This window comes from Hoplias malabaricus, chromosome 4 (genome assembly GCF_029633855.1).
Source record: "Hoplias malabaricus isolate fHopMal1 chromosome 4, fHopMal1.hap1, whole genome shotgun sequence".
In the NCBI taxonomy this organism is placed as follows: Eukaryota; Metazoa; Chordata; class Actinopteri; order Characiformes; family Erythrinidae; genus Hoplias; species Hoplias malabaricus.
The window spans coordinates 41984423-41998815 of NC_089803.1; positions in this window are offsets into that span (position 1 = coordinate 41984423).

Below are 14393 nucleotides of genomic sequence, written 5' to 3' on the forward strand. Positions count from 1 at the left end.
TAATCAGAATCCACCTTTGCATTTAAAACAAATGAGGGTGTTTTTTTTTTTCCTCATAGAGTGAAATGCAGATGATGCTATCTCAACCTCACAATTTTTGAAGAACTGCAAGGAGGAGGCCACAGTTCATACTTCACTGCAACCTTGAGGAATGGAAGGTTGAAGAGTCATTTGCACTGGTCTTCAACTTTCCCAAAAAGGATAATGGACTGGTTTTGCATTCAAAGTACATCATGCCAATGTTAGTTTGTGCAGCAGTTTTAGATTTAGTTTTAGACTTTGCTAAAATTATATTTTTAATTTGACTGGCATTTTTCATTCATTTTAATTCCGTTTTGGTTGGGTTGTATAAAACAAAATGTTGACAATGTTTAGTCTTTTTTGAGAAAGTTCAGCACATTGTTTTGGAAATGCAGACAAATACTACAATTTAAACTTCATTTGGGTGGTTTAAAGTTTTTTAATTTTGCTTTAAAAAAATATGGCTTTGTAAAAAGAAAATTAATGAATTATAAAATTGTTTTTAAATCAATTTTAAAATTTCCCACTGGTATAGTTTAAATTCAGTTAGGGTTAATAATGATATTTCACACTAAGCATGCATCACAAATGAACCTGTACATCCCCACAAAGGGCAAACTGTGCCCAATCTGTGCATATTTTATTAACATTGTCAGTATTCTTTTAGACAAATATGTACTCATTCTGGTTGCAATATAAGTTCTACAAAGAACAAGCTTCACATTTCAACACATGACTTACCCTTGCTAACGTTATTATGTAAAAATGTCCACTTAGCAACTCTCCACACAGCTGAAGTTCCAGAGAGGTCAAGCGTTTGGAACAAGATAATGCAGATTATTCAGTCTATTCATCTTTAAAGAGGTTTCCACTGCCCTTTTTTTTTTACCCTGTGTAGGATTAACACAAACTAACTGCCTGCTGAGTGACATGATTGTTGTCATGTAAACTGGTTTACAAGCTCTGTGACAGAGAAACTGAATGACAAAATGTATATGAATTTCAAGAAGAGTTTTGTTTTTGGTCTATAATAATCTCCATTTAGGTCCAGATCTGGACCAGAATACACTTAAATGCCCCTAAGGTCTATAAGGTCTCAGAGTTCATTTGACATAATAGGCCAAGGACCTAGGATATATGAATATTTAGTTTGCCTAATAATGCAAGAGGAATAGTGAAATGCAAGAAGCCTACACCTAGTTCCTTCATGTTTGTTCATCATGTGCATTCTCTGTCATTATAATATCAAATCGAGAATGCAATTTTTTGTTCTTGTTTTCAGCCTTGTCTTTGCTGTACTTTTAAATTTTTTCATGTTAATTTTTTTTGTTGTTTTGCCAAACATGAAGTTTTACAGTCAGCCCACACACACTCCCAAAAGCACATATTTGCCAAGTAGCCCATGGTTTTATTATGTAAAACATGGTTAATGTAATAGTGGCAGCAACCTATGGTCAAAAAGTGAGCATTTGTTTATAACAAGGAATTTGATTTCTTTTTTCTCAACTTCAGATGGACTACACACTTCATGATCTTCCTTTGACTTCTGACATTGCCAAGGCATAGTTCAAACTTGAGCACATTTCAAATAGTGTTGGCCATACTTTACAGACTATAAAAGGCCATGGGCTAACTGCACTATTCACCCATATACCCACACAGGTTTTCGGCCCAACACATTTTACACAGAGAGCGTACATGTTCTGCAAGCAAAGAAGCATCTTTTATAGCAGTGTAGGTGTACAAAAGTGCCAGTCCCATATAATTTACTGCAGTTGAGCATGTGTAATCACATGCTATTACAAATGAATGGATTACAATTACAATGTAATTACTCTACCCTGTGACTCAGCTCAAATTGAGATGTAGCAGTGAAGAGTGCTTTCTATTAGAACTCATTGCAAAGTCACACTGTGCTTTTTCATTGCATTAAACTTCTTGCCGTGGGACCCAATTGGGTCCACTTTCAAGCTTTTGTACAAGGTCTTTTTCATGCAGTGGTGTGAGATTCACAGGGTTATTTCCTTTCAGCTGAACATTCTGAGATTTTCAGCTTTAGTTCAGGTGATAGTCATTCATTCCTTCATTAAATGAATCATATTTTAAAAATATCCTGACGTGTGCTTCCTTGGTTCAGCATCTTCTAATAGGTCAGACAGAAGAGATGAGAATGAGAATATATTCTTTTTGGCTACAGATACTTTCTCTTTCTGCACTTCTTGAGATATCAAGGGTATTGATAGCACATTTTGGGAATGCATTACCACTTCCCCGGGAAAGCATTACGCAACATACTGAACATTTCCATGGCATTCATGTTGGATCACAAGCATTGCATTTGTCCAAACTCTGCAGCTGTCTAGAACATTTCATATTAATTTTAGGCTAGTGTGGAGCAGCTAAGACATGGAATCCCATTTCATGAAGATTGATGCATATAATTATTGTGCTAGTAGCATGTTCAAAGTTACTGAGTTTCTCTGTAGGTCTTAATTTGCTCAAGAATCAGCTCCACCGACCATACAGGACCACTTTGTATTTCTACAATTACAGAATGTAGTACATATGTTGTTCTGCATACTTTGGTTCACTTTGTTCTTAAGTATTAATAATCAGGGACCCATATAGGACCACAACAGACCATGTATGATTTGGGTGGTGGATCATTCTTAGTGCTGTAGTATCATTGATGTAGGGTTGTGTTAGTGTGTGTTGTGCTGGTACGAGTGGATCAAACACAGCAGCATACCACTCATATAAACACAACACACATTAACACACCACCACCCAAATCATACTTGGTTTGTGGTGGTCCTAACCATTGAAGGGCAAGGTAAAATTGGGATGAGAAAGTGTGCAGAGAAACAGGTGGAAAGGAGGAGGTCATTTTAATGTTATGGCTGATGGCTGTGTATATATATATATATATATATATATATATATATAGGTATCATGAAATACACGGTCAGGAAAGAGCATAAGTAGAGTGCCAAATGCCTGGCAAAAATAAACACTGTTTGAAAAAGGATAAATTATGAATAAATGTGCATTGCCTTACCGTACGTTCACTTTCCCACTTCCTCAGATATGCAAAACAGTTTCACTAATCAGTGTCTTTTTTAAAAACATTTCAAAAAAGCGCAGTAGTCTTCAGCATCAGACAAACGACTGCAAATGCAAATCTTGATTTGGAGACTAGCCTCCACATGAAGCATCGCACTCCCCAGTGTTTTATGCCTGTCTGAGTTCGTCCAGCTCAGCTATCTATGATGTGTGTATGCAATTTAAAAGAGATCAATTTTAATATCAAACGTAAAAGTAGAACTTGTTCCGTGTAACCTCAAATGTCTTCAGGGAAATATTGTACGGGTGTTTTAAAACTGAGGGAAATTTGTAGCCGAGTTAATCAAAGTGTCAGGGTGACCTACGGATCTTCCCGAAATACCAAACATTCTCAGCTAAAATATGGGATTAAGGGAGCTGATGCTGAGGAGAAATCATGGCTTATAATGCTGTTTGTACTCGGCTAATTTCACATTCCCCTCATGTTCTAAAAGCAGGCATCACTACAGGGCTTTTTCCTCGCCAGTTCTGACCTTTCAAAAGTTGCTAGACTTGTGAAAATTATTCGGCACCTCGAGTTCATATTAAAGTTCTGGAAGTTTGAGTGTCACTGTGGCGAGCACAGTAACAACTCACTTGCCGTCAGACTGTACTAAAAATAAAGCTTCAGAAATAACTGAGTACAATTATGAGTAATGAACCAGCCACTCAGTGTGTGCTGCCATGATAACACCTTCTATAAAACAGTATTGTCTGGGCTTTACCTGTTTTTATATAGACTTGAGGACTTCAGATGTTTTGATATTGCAGATTTTGTAAGTAGTACCAGACAGAAATGTGATCATCAGAAGAAAATTGAAATTTGGTTGTAATGAAAATATGGCTAAACATTTAGATTTGTAGGTAGTAGGCACAGAGGAACAAATTTATCTCATGATGTATTCACACATATTAGACTGAAACCCCATTCCAAATGTTGTACAAAGTTCTACAATGTGAGCTACAAGTATTTATCACTTCTAGACTACTTATTAAACTGGGGCGCACACAGAATTTAGAGGGGCACAGCTGTACACCTCTCCCTGCCAATCAGTCATATCACATCAGTTAAATCTCCCCAATTTTGCCCCATTTAGGATCTTATATTCTTACACATGGGGTACACTAAAAGTGTGACTGAATTTTGCAATTACTTTCATTCTGCAGTTCCTAATTTCAATATGGCACTGTCTAGAATCAAACGATTCATAAATGAGTTTTTAAAATTGACATACTCATAGGAAGTTATGTTGGATGGTTTTACATGCTCTTACCATTATTTTCTGTTTGCTTTGGTGGTGTAATATGAATTGTTGGTGTGGCTATAAACAAAACGTACAGCTATGAGCTAATTACAAAGCATTAGCACCTGTTTCTATAAAGACACTGGGTCATTATGGGAAATGTACATGGTGGGCCATTTATATGGTTACGCTTTAAAAAAAATGGGAATGGTTAGTGATATTAACTTCCTGTTTGTGGCACATTAGTATATGGGAGGGGGGAAACTTTTCAAGATGGGTGGTGACCATGGTGGCCATTTTGAAGTCAGCCATTTTGGATCTAACTTTTGTTTTTTCAATGGGAAGAGGGTCATGTGACACATCAATCTTATTGGGAATTTCACAAGAAAAACAATGGTGTGCTTTAACGTAACTTTATTCTTTCATGAGTAATTTACAAGTTTCTCACCAATTATAAAATGTGTTCAAAGTGCTGCCCATTGTGTTGGATTGTCAATGCAGCCCTCTTCTCCCACTCTTCACACACTTATAGCAACACTGCAGGAGAAATGCTAGCACAGGCTTCCAGTATCAGTAGTTTCAGGTGCTGCACATCTCGTATCTTCACAGCATAGACAATTGCCTTCAGATGACCCCAAAGACCTTGGGGGCCATTCAACTGGCCCATGACGACCTATCCACTTTCCAGGAAACTGTTCATCTAGGAATGCTCGGACCTGACACCCATTTTCTTGTGAAATTCCCAATAAGTTTGATATGTCACACGACCCTCTTCCCATTGAAAAAACAAAACTTGGAACCAAAATGTTAGACTTCAAAGTGGTCACCACCCATCTTGAAAACGTTCCCCCCCTCCCATATACTAATGTGCCACAAACAGGAAGTTAATATCACCAACCATTCTCATTTTATTAAGGTGTATCCATATAAATGGCCCACCCTGTAGTGCTGTTGTGAATTTGCATGGGAATGTTCTGTAGCTCTGCTCAGCAATTACTAAAATTACTACAACTCACTAAAATTTTACCACCTCTATTTCAGTGGGGCATAGCAACACATTACTACGCCAGGTTCATCAGTAAATTGGGTTTATTGATGCCCCTGCAATAGATCAATATCATAAAAACATATAGAACAAGTCAGCAAGCCAAAGGCAAGAGTGTCAACGAGAAAGTTGATTGAAGCTTGTGGAAGAAAGCTTGGGAGGCAGCAAGACTCACAAAGGCAACCCATACTCCTCTGGTCAAAAGCATTTAGAAATGAATTAGAATTGATATAGAGTTACAGAACCATAACATAAATCTGTTATGTTTAGGTGCACTGAAGTTAAGAATGATTGAAAATAATAAGGGTTAATGGAAAAAAGGGTGGGTGAATAAATATTTGGATTCCCATACTTCAGTGATGGTAGTGATGGGAGGGGAGCTGGTCTGAGAGTGGCAGGTCTACAGTGAATAGCAGGATACCCAGGTGGTATGCAGAGCAACAGGTGGACTCCAGTCTGTAATAGTAGAACAGCAAAGTGCTCCTATATGGTCAATGGAACTGAGTAAATTAACAGAGAGAGTAGAATTATTAATATTATACCTTATTAGTGTATTTATGTTTTCCCATAATAAAAGTAGTGATTCCAGAATTTGAATACTCATACCCAGCTAGTGCACGCACACGTTCAAGTTCTCTCTTTAGAACTCTGAAACTGCATTTAAATGAAAGCTATTAAAAGCTTAGAACACACAGAGTTTTCAGAAGAGTGTGGTCCGAAATAAAGATAGCAGAAAAAAATGAAAGCAGGCCTGAAAACTTTGAACAAATATATTCCATAGTCTTAAGCCAAAGGAAATTCACAATGCCTGCCTTTTTAATGATTAAACATGGATTTTTTTTGTGTCCCTGAACTGTTTTCCTTTAATAACAGCTCAGTGAGGACTCTGTGGTAGGTAATTTATTTGAAAGGAGTTTTTGTGCAATGCTCCTTTTATGCATACAGAAATCAATAAATCAATAGTTCTTATAAAAGAAAACAAAACATTCCCTGTGGTAGACAAAGGATTGAAAAATACCAACCCAATCATTTTGCTTGGAGTGAATAATTGGATGACCTACCTGTCAGTCTGCCTACACAGCTTATGATCTGCCAACATGTGTGCAGTCTACACGTGTACTCATTTGTGCATGTGTCAATTCCTTCACACCGTCAATAAAAGCTTTGTTGAACGCTAATGAGTTAAAGCAGAAGAATGGCAGAGAAAATCACACTGAGACCTACAACAGCTTTCAGTGAGAAACAAAGAATATAAACCCAGAAGTAGAAAATGTGTGCTTCTCAATACAACATGCTATCTGATGGACTCCTCTAGTTGTAGTCAGGCATTGCGCATACATGTCCTGTGTTGAATTGGCTAAAGAAGAAAGGCTGAAGGTAAGTTTCCAATTAGATATCTTCAAAACTAGCTTAAACTTGTTGGTCACTGTGAAATTACCTACTCCAGCTTTAAAGCTTTGTTGTGTTCTTATTTTCATTTTTATATTGTCACAGTCCAAAGAAAAACATGCATCTCCAAACTTTTCACACAATGTGAAGAACCGATGCTGTTCAAATTATTTGGTAAAATGTGTGTTTTTAATTTGGACAGTGATGGTATGCACAGTTGTTTAGCCTCAGTAGCTGGGAGAGCATCTGGGGACTGCAAATACACATATTGAAGAGAAGCTGGAACTAGCCCTTGAAGGTCTGACCCATTTAGTATGCTCAACTGGCAGAGACATTGCTATGTTAATATAAGCTAGCTTTTGTTTGCAGAAATGTGAGTTGCCAATACTCAGCACGGAAAATCTCCCCACGGAATCTTCTGGAAAACAAGCACGGATGAGTGATTTTTTATTTTCCTAGAGGCCTTTACTCGGTATAGATCCAACAGAGATCCTTGCATCCTCCCCCAAAAACTAGGGACCTGGTATAAACAGAAAATTGACTACAGCAAAGCGAGTGAGTATTTGGTGCTTTAAAATCACTTCCTGAGTCCATTTCCAATGCGGCCTTGCATGACTCCATCCCACAAATCAGCTAGGCTTTTTGCCCAGTGGAAATAGGCAGCGAAACTCCTGTTTACGCCGTAAACTCAAACTGCCTGGGGTTTATTCTGCAGCCTCCACAGGCCGCAGTGGGTACTTATCCGCTGGTGCTGGTGGTAATATCCCACTGGCTAGCTCGCCCATCTCCCACACTCACTCTCCCTAAATGAGGCAGTTACCAGCACAGCTGCGGCCTACACCTAAAAGCAGCCGCCTGCAGGGGCAAGAGGCAGGACTCTCTGGATCCTCATTGACCCTCTGCTGTCATTTAGATTGCCCAGCATCTCTATATGGCTCCAACCCTGTCATCATCTATCTCTTTACCCCTAACAGTCCTGTGATTACCACTGCATTAGGTCCTTCCTCCTGGTGGACACTTTTGGCTCCCGGCTTTTAGTTCCAGTGAGCAGTTCCATCAAGCCTACTCTTTGCTTACTCTTTCACCAGGGTGGATGCTACAAACAGAATGAGGGAATAAGCTCTGGAATAAGCTCTGGATGTGGTACAAAATCCAAAAAATGTCAAAAAATCTGAACACACTTATAATGAGTGAACTCTACTATTTTAAAGTGGACATGGATTATTAATATATATGTGCAGCTTGTATAGGTATGAAATACAATTGGATATATGCCAAATGTCTGCTGGAGTGATAAAAGACTCCTGGAGCTCTGTCCAGTACATTTAAGAGGAGTGGATGAACCAGAACTCATCATCCTATATTCTATAATATCTTAATATAGCATTTAGTTTAAAGCATTCCTAGATGTAGATGTTACATTAGATGTTACTGCAAAACAATTTGGACAAACCTCTAGTTAATAGCCTTGATTTCTGAAGACATGTTGAATGAGCAAGTGTCCGTAAGTTGTGTGCACTAATAGAAGCTGAGAATAACAATAACCCTGCAGAAGTACTCTACTAGCACATCTACACTACTTGATACCTAATTTACTCAAATCAGCTCAGCTCTACTCTTCGTTTTTGTTTTCCCGTTTGGTACCTGGTCCCTGAAAAAGGGTCAGGAACGAGACTTGTCAATCACAAGGCAATGCAGACATCCAGCACAAAATCTCCAGGCCACAGTAGTGATCACTTTTGTTTTTATCCTACTTAGAACAACAGCTCGTAAAATTGTGCCATGGTCTTTTGAAGCAGTTCAAACTGTCCTTGAATTGGTGAATAAAAAAAAAAAAAACTCCAGCAAGAACTGGACAGTAGGGCTGTGACGAGACGAGATTTTTAAAATGTTTTTAAGAAAACTTCAACAATAAAAAAAAAAAAAAACTGAGTCTGGAATAATAGAGTTTTATGGGACAAAGTTAAAAAACGCAAACTCTTGAGACTTAACTGTATGACATAGGCAGAAGTTTCTAGCTTTTAATTGAAGCAGTGTGTGACTTAGAACCATTTTCCAAAAATTGAGTTTAAAATTTAAAACAATATAAATAAAAAAATAAATACAACTTCCCTTAGTTCTATATAGTGCAAACAATAACTGCAAACCACAACCCATCATATTAAGTCTATAAAAAAAAAAAAGCAGACAATGTCAAAAAACTTACTTCAAGCACAATACACAATGGTTTCACATCAGCTGCAATGAAAATGCTTATGTCTCTTGTTATTGCCGTGGCTCTAGCACTTGACTATGGAAGTTGAGGTCAGGAAATTGAGTCATGTTGGTGCTCCAAGTGTTTTTTGTATAGTGCTTGTATTAGCCGCAGTGTACGGCATGCTTTTCTTACAGTGCTCACAAACAGTTTGTCTGTCTGTCACTCTGTTACAGTTTATTGTTTCCACCGGGAACCCAAAATGCAATGAATGAAATATAGCGGGAGCATCTTCTATGCAAATATCCTCCAACTCCGACATTACACTGGCTGCTACAAGCAAAGATCTTCTGTAACTGACCAGCTTGAAAATGATTTGGAGGGGGAAAAAAAATAGAGTTTGAACCCCTTGCATACTACACTAAGTCGTGTTCTGTCCCAAAAATACAAAAACAACAAACTAATACACAATGAGAAAACAACACTTAATTAAAAGCAAATGGAGCCCATTTTGGAGTTGGGTAGAGTATGTAACATGCGGTGGATAATGCCGTATGACTCATGTAGATGTTGACAATAAGTTTAACCTTAACCAAAATAAGAGTAATCCTTAATAATACTTTAATACTTAAGCAGAAGGTCATAAAGTAACCATGTAGACATGCTTTGCAGCAATACTAGTGCAAGGTTTAGAATAAGAATCTTCATAACTCAAGGTAGGGTAAGTCCCACTAAGACATATAAAATGTGATATAGCTCAAATGTATCCACAACCTTTGATGTCAAGATGCTGCAGTGTCTGCTGTCAGATTACGACTATTTAACTCTCTGTTTGCCTTTATCAGTGGCGATCCTCCCTCCACTTCCTGGTCCTGCATCACTGACAGATCTCTCTGCTCCACTGCCCTCCTGCTGGACCCTGAGCTCTACCTTGCACCTGTGAGCAGGATATGCCTAACCAGGCTTGTCCTGTCTGACAGTCGTATCTGTCTTTCCTTTGAGACACCTTCTCTCCTGAGCTACCCCTCCTCTTCTCCACTCTCTTCATGCCTGGCTTCTTCCTGCTCTCACAGGACCCCCTCAGCCAGACCCCCAGGCTGTTTGACGGGAGTTGGTGCCGCTGCCTTGGGTATCATGTTGAGATCAGAAGAGCTGGTCAACAGTGGGCTGGAGAACATGATCAGTGCCGACATGGGATTGGCCAAGGTGGACTGGACAGCATGCTGGGGAGTTGGTCAGAAAAGACTGATGTTCTATAGGCCAGCTTCCTGGACAAAACATTCAGAAAAATAATATTTCCTGACCATTTTTAACAATGCTTGGAATGATTGAAGAGTTAGTAAAACCTGTATACATACATTTCTATTAATACAAACATAATTTATAATATGGACTAGGTCAGTGTTTCACATTTTTTTTTCAATCACAGCACCCTTTGAAGTCTCTCTAATCTCAATAAATAAATAAATAAATTTACTCTCTGCATCCATCTGACAGCCAAAACACATACACACACACACCAACTGCAATCAGCCATAATTTTTAAAACATCAACTTTGAGAATAAAATTATGGTCACAGCAAATCAATTGGATTTTAATGGAATAACTAAGAATGAAATCCATCCAAAGAGTCATTTACAGAATCTTTATGGGAATGCTGCAGTGCTATTATCACCCCAAACTGATGCTAAACCTGCTAAACAATGAGGATTAGTCTAAACATGGAGTAAATAATATTATTAATGCTAATTCTTCATTAAGAATCCAGTTCAGACTGGTTAGAAACTGGGGTACACATCTTCCAGGTATATGCACTAGACTCTGGAGATCTAATATGAGCAGAGTTTCCAATTTCATCTGAATAAAAAAAAAATCAACCAAAGGAGAAAGTCATTTAATCATGTTGTCTAATAACATATAAATGATTATTTTCAGTTTGGTTAGTTTTCTGGATCACAAACACAGTTCCAAATCTTCACAGACCAATGCTGGGGGTTTATACTTCTCCAGACCATGTTTGGCATTAGGTATGATGATCTTAAGACTACCTTGTATACCTTCTAGATCTTTTAATATATGTGGTGTGCACTAATAATAAGGGTCATACAGCTGCTGGAAAAGATGGGAAAACTGGCTCTTACATTCATATCTGGGATATATTTCACCTATCTCCTACAAAATTTTACAACTCCACACTGCTGAAGAAGCTGACAGATATTTAAACCATTGTTGTGAGGAATTAATGGCAGGCACATTAATCATACCCTCTACAGCAGTGTTTGATTACCCTATTATTTATTTTCTTTCTATCTTTTCACTTTTCTCTCCAGCCAGTTGTGTCTCTACAGCATAGTCCTCACTCACTCACTCACTTTTGAACTGAGAAACAAGGAATGGCATCCTATCTGTTTCAGCACTGTTGCTTTTTTCTCCTCATGAACATTTGTTTTGGGCGGCACGGTGGCAGGACAAATGACAGGCAGGTCACCACCCCGTTGGCTGGCCTCAGATGTGATAACTGCTTTTTCGGAGAGGTCTCACCCCTAAAGTCACTCTCGATCAGCTTCTTCAAACTGTCAGCATGGTGCCAAACGTCCCGTTTCCTCACAATACAGGTCAGAGGCAGCTCCTGCTGCATCCCTGGGCTCTGCCAGTTTGTTAAGATGAATTGATGGTGGACTGATTCATATTCTAGCAGTGTGTTTTGTGGCAGTGGAGATTAGAGCCATTTTTCCCAACTTCATCTGTTACTCAGTAAATTTGCCCACAAAGATAATGAGATGCTACAGCAGCAGTAAACCAACTGAATCAAGTTGGAAGACAGAGAGTGGAAATGTCTGCACTTCTTCATGTTCTGACACTGAGGAATTATATTTCATGCATAATAAGGCAACGCATATAATGTTATAACGCTCTTCACAAATTCCCAGATTTCTCTTTCTGACAGGTAGAGTTCCCAGAATATCTAAATCTCTCTCTGTTGTTAAACTCATTAGTAGGATTTACCATTGCTTCCCGTCTTTTAATGTCAGATTCTTGCTATCAATGCAAAAAAAAAAAGGGCTCTGAGAAATAATGCTGTTTCCAACTGTAGAGATTAAAAATGCTGACTTTTCAGACATTGCCGCAATAAATAATGTCATATTTACAGGTAGCAATGGCTGGATACAATCAAATTGTCACTACATTGCAACATTTGGTATAAAGCCTTCCATGGGGGAAAAAAAAAAAATGGGACAAAGTCTTGATTTCAGACATCAATGCAGGCATCAGTTACTTTCAATACCTGTTCACACAAGACTTCTTCAGAAGTCAAAGGTGTTAACATGAAGTTTCTCACGCTAAAATAACCGCATCTTCTCTTCTGAGAAGGCTTTACAGTAGCTGTTGGGACATTGCTCTCTGTAGATGACCCCGGGTATGAGAACACAAGTGTGGTCACGAAATGATGTTGAAGTTCTAGACATGACTTCATTTAATCCAAAAGGTATTGAGAGAACACAGCTCCACTGCTCTAATGTTGGAAGTTTTCTACCCCTCTGGCCCACATCTGACATTGTACATGGTGACATAAGCCTCAGGTGTGGCTGCTCTGGAGTGTTCCATTTTATTGACAATGCTTGTCTATAGAGATATTCAGAACTGTGCAGTGTGTCTGTAGTTGAACAAGTGTGTGGTGATATTTGAGCAGTGTATTTTAATTAAATATGTCACGGACACTGTCATCAGTATTAGAGCATCTTTTACAATGGTATTTGTTGAGTGACACATGTTCACAAAGGTATGTGTCATGTCATTGTCTTCAGTTCTGTTGCTCAGAGAAATTAATCATACTTTTTTATGTAACTGACCATGTTGGAAACATTGGGAATTGATGTAATTAAAACACTGCTTGGCTAATAGTCACATCTTGAAATCAGTAACCATGACAACAGCCAGAATGAATTAGCATGAAGTACTTGGAGCAAATTTGGTTGATTTGTGATTTCTCTATACTAAAATATCCTTTTCATACAGTGCTAGTATAGTGTGTGTGTCTATAACACTTTTAATTCAGTTAAGTTAACAAACTGCCCATATGCAAATGTTTGGGAACTCTTACTCTACTGGCATTTGGTGGACTTTCTAAATGAAAGTAATTTAAAGCTGAAATTGATTATTTTGTAGAATGCAGCTACTGTAAGCTTTTTTTTTTAATCCAAACAAACAAACAAACAAAAAAACTCACTTTTCCAAAGCACCTTCCTCAAAACCAACAGAGCACACTGCCTGACTACGTCTGGAGGAGAGTCCACAAGCTTTGGAGTGAGAAGGGCAATGCGTTGTGTTCTCGGTTGTAGCTCTCAGTGTAACTTTTTGTACCATTCTTATGCAACTGACTAACTAGCTTTCAACAATGTGTGTACAAACCATATGATGGATTCTGCACATGTACAAATGATTTCCTGTTCAGACTGCAGAGTGTACACATGTGGGGAAGTTGTGAGATAGGTAGGTAGGTAGGCCATTCTGTCATTTCAATAAAATTACTGGACAGGTTTGTTTAGAGTCCAGTGACTGCAAAAAAGTAAATAAATAAAAATCAAATCAAAATACCCACTGCTTGACAGTGTTTTGCTGAAATTACTAAACAATCTCCCTTCATTTACCAAATAAAACTGGGAAAACATTAAAATGGCAAAAGTTCATTTCTGAAGAAATGTGTGTTTGTGTGTTACATTGCTTAACTTGTTACACTTATTTATAACTGAGCTGTGTCTTTTCTTCCAGTTTGTGTTCCATTCTTATGACAGTAACATATGCCTAAATAATCACTGTAATAAAACTGTGCCTTAGAAATAAGTCTAAATAATCTACTAAATTATCTATCGAAAGGTTAATGTCATTCATCCGTGGAGAAATTAAGGCCTTGTTTCTCCTTCAAGTCAGATCCTGACCTTTCAGACTGATGTAGCTCATGGTTACCTGGGCAGAGGTTGAGCTGTGTGTCTAATGCATTAGCCATACTTCTGCACTGGGCATACCAGCTTGAATGCAAGCATTTTACTCTCACAGGTCAGTGATGCCACTGACCTTAACAGCCCACAGGAGCATGTCCACTCCAAACAACCTTCATCAACATTCCATATCGTCCATGCACTGCTTTCATGATGTGGATCGTTGGGCTCCTACTGGTCAATGAAAGTCAATCCAAAGTCATAACATAGACTGACCTCATTAATAGAAGTTATGGCCTGAATAAGCAACTTACCTAATTGCCCAGTTGCAGGGGTCTCCAATACATAAACATAAAAAAAAACATAAGTAAAATAATAAATAATAATACTTTCAGAAAAATACAAAAAAAGATTAGAGTAGAAGGCACTGTATTATCTTTATATTTGTTTAATATGCAAA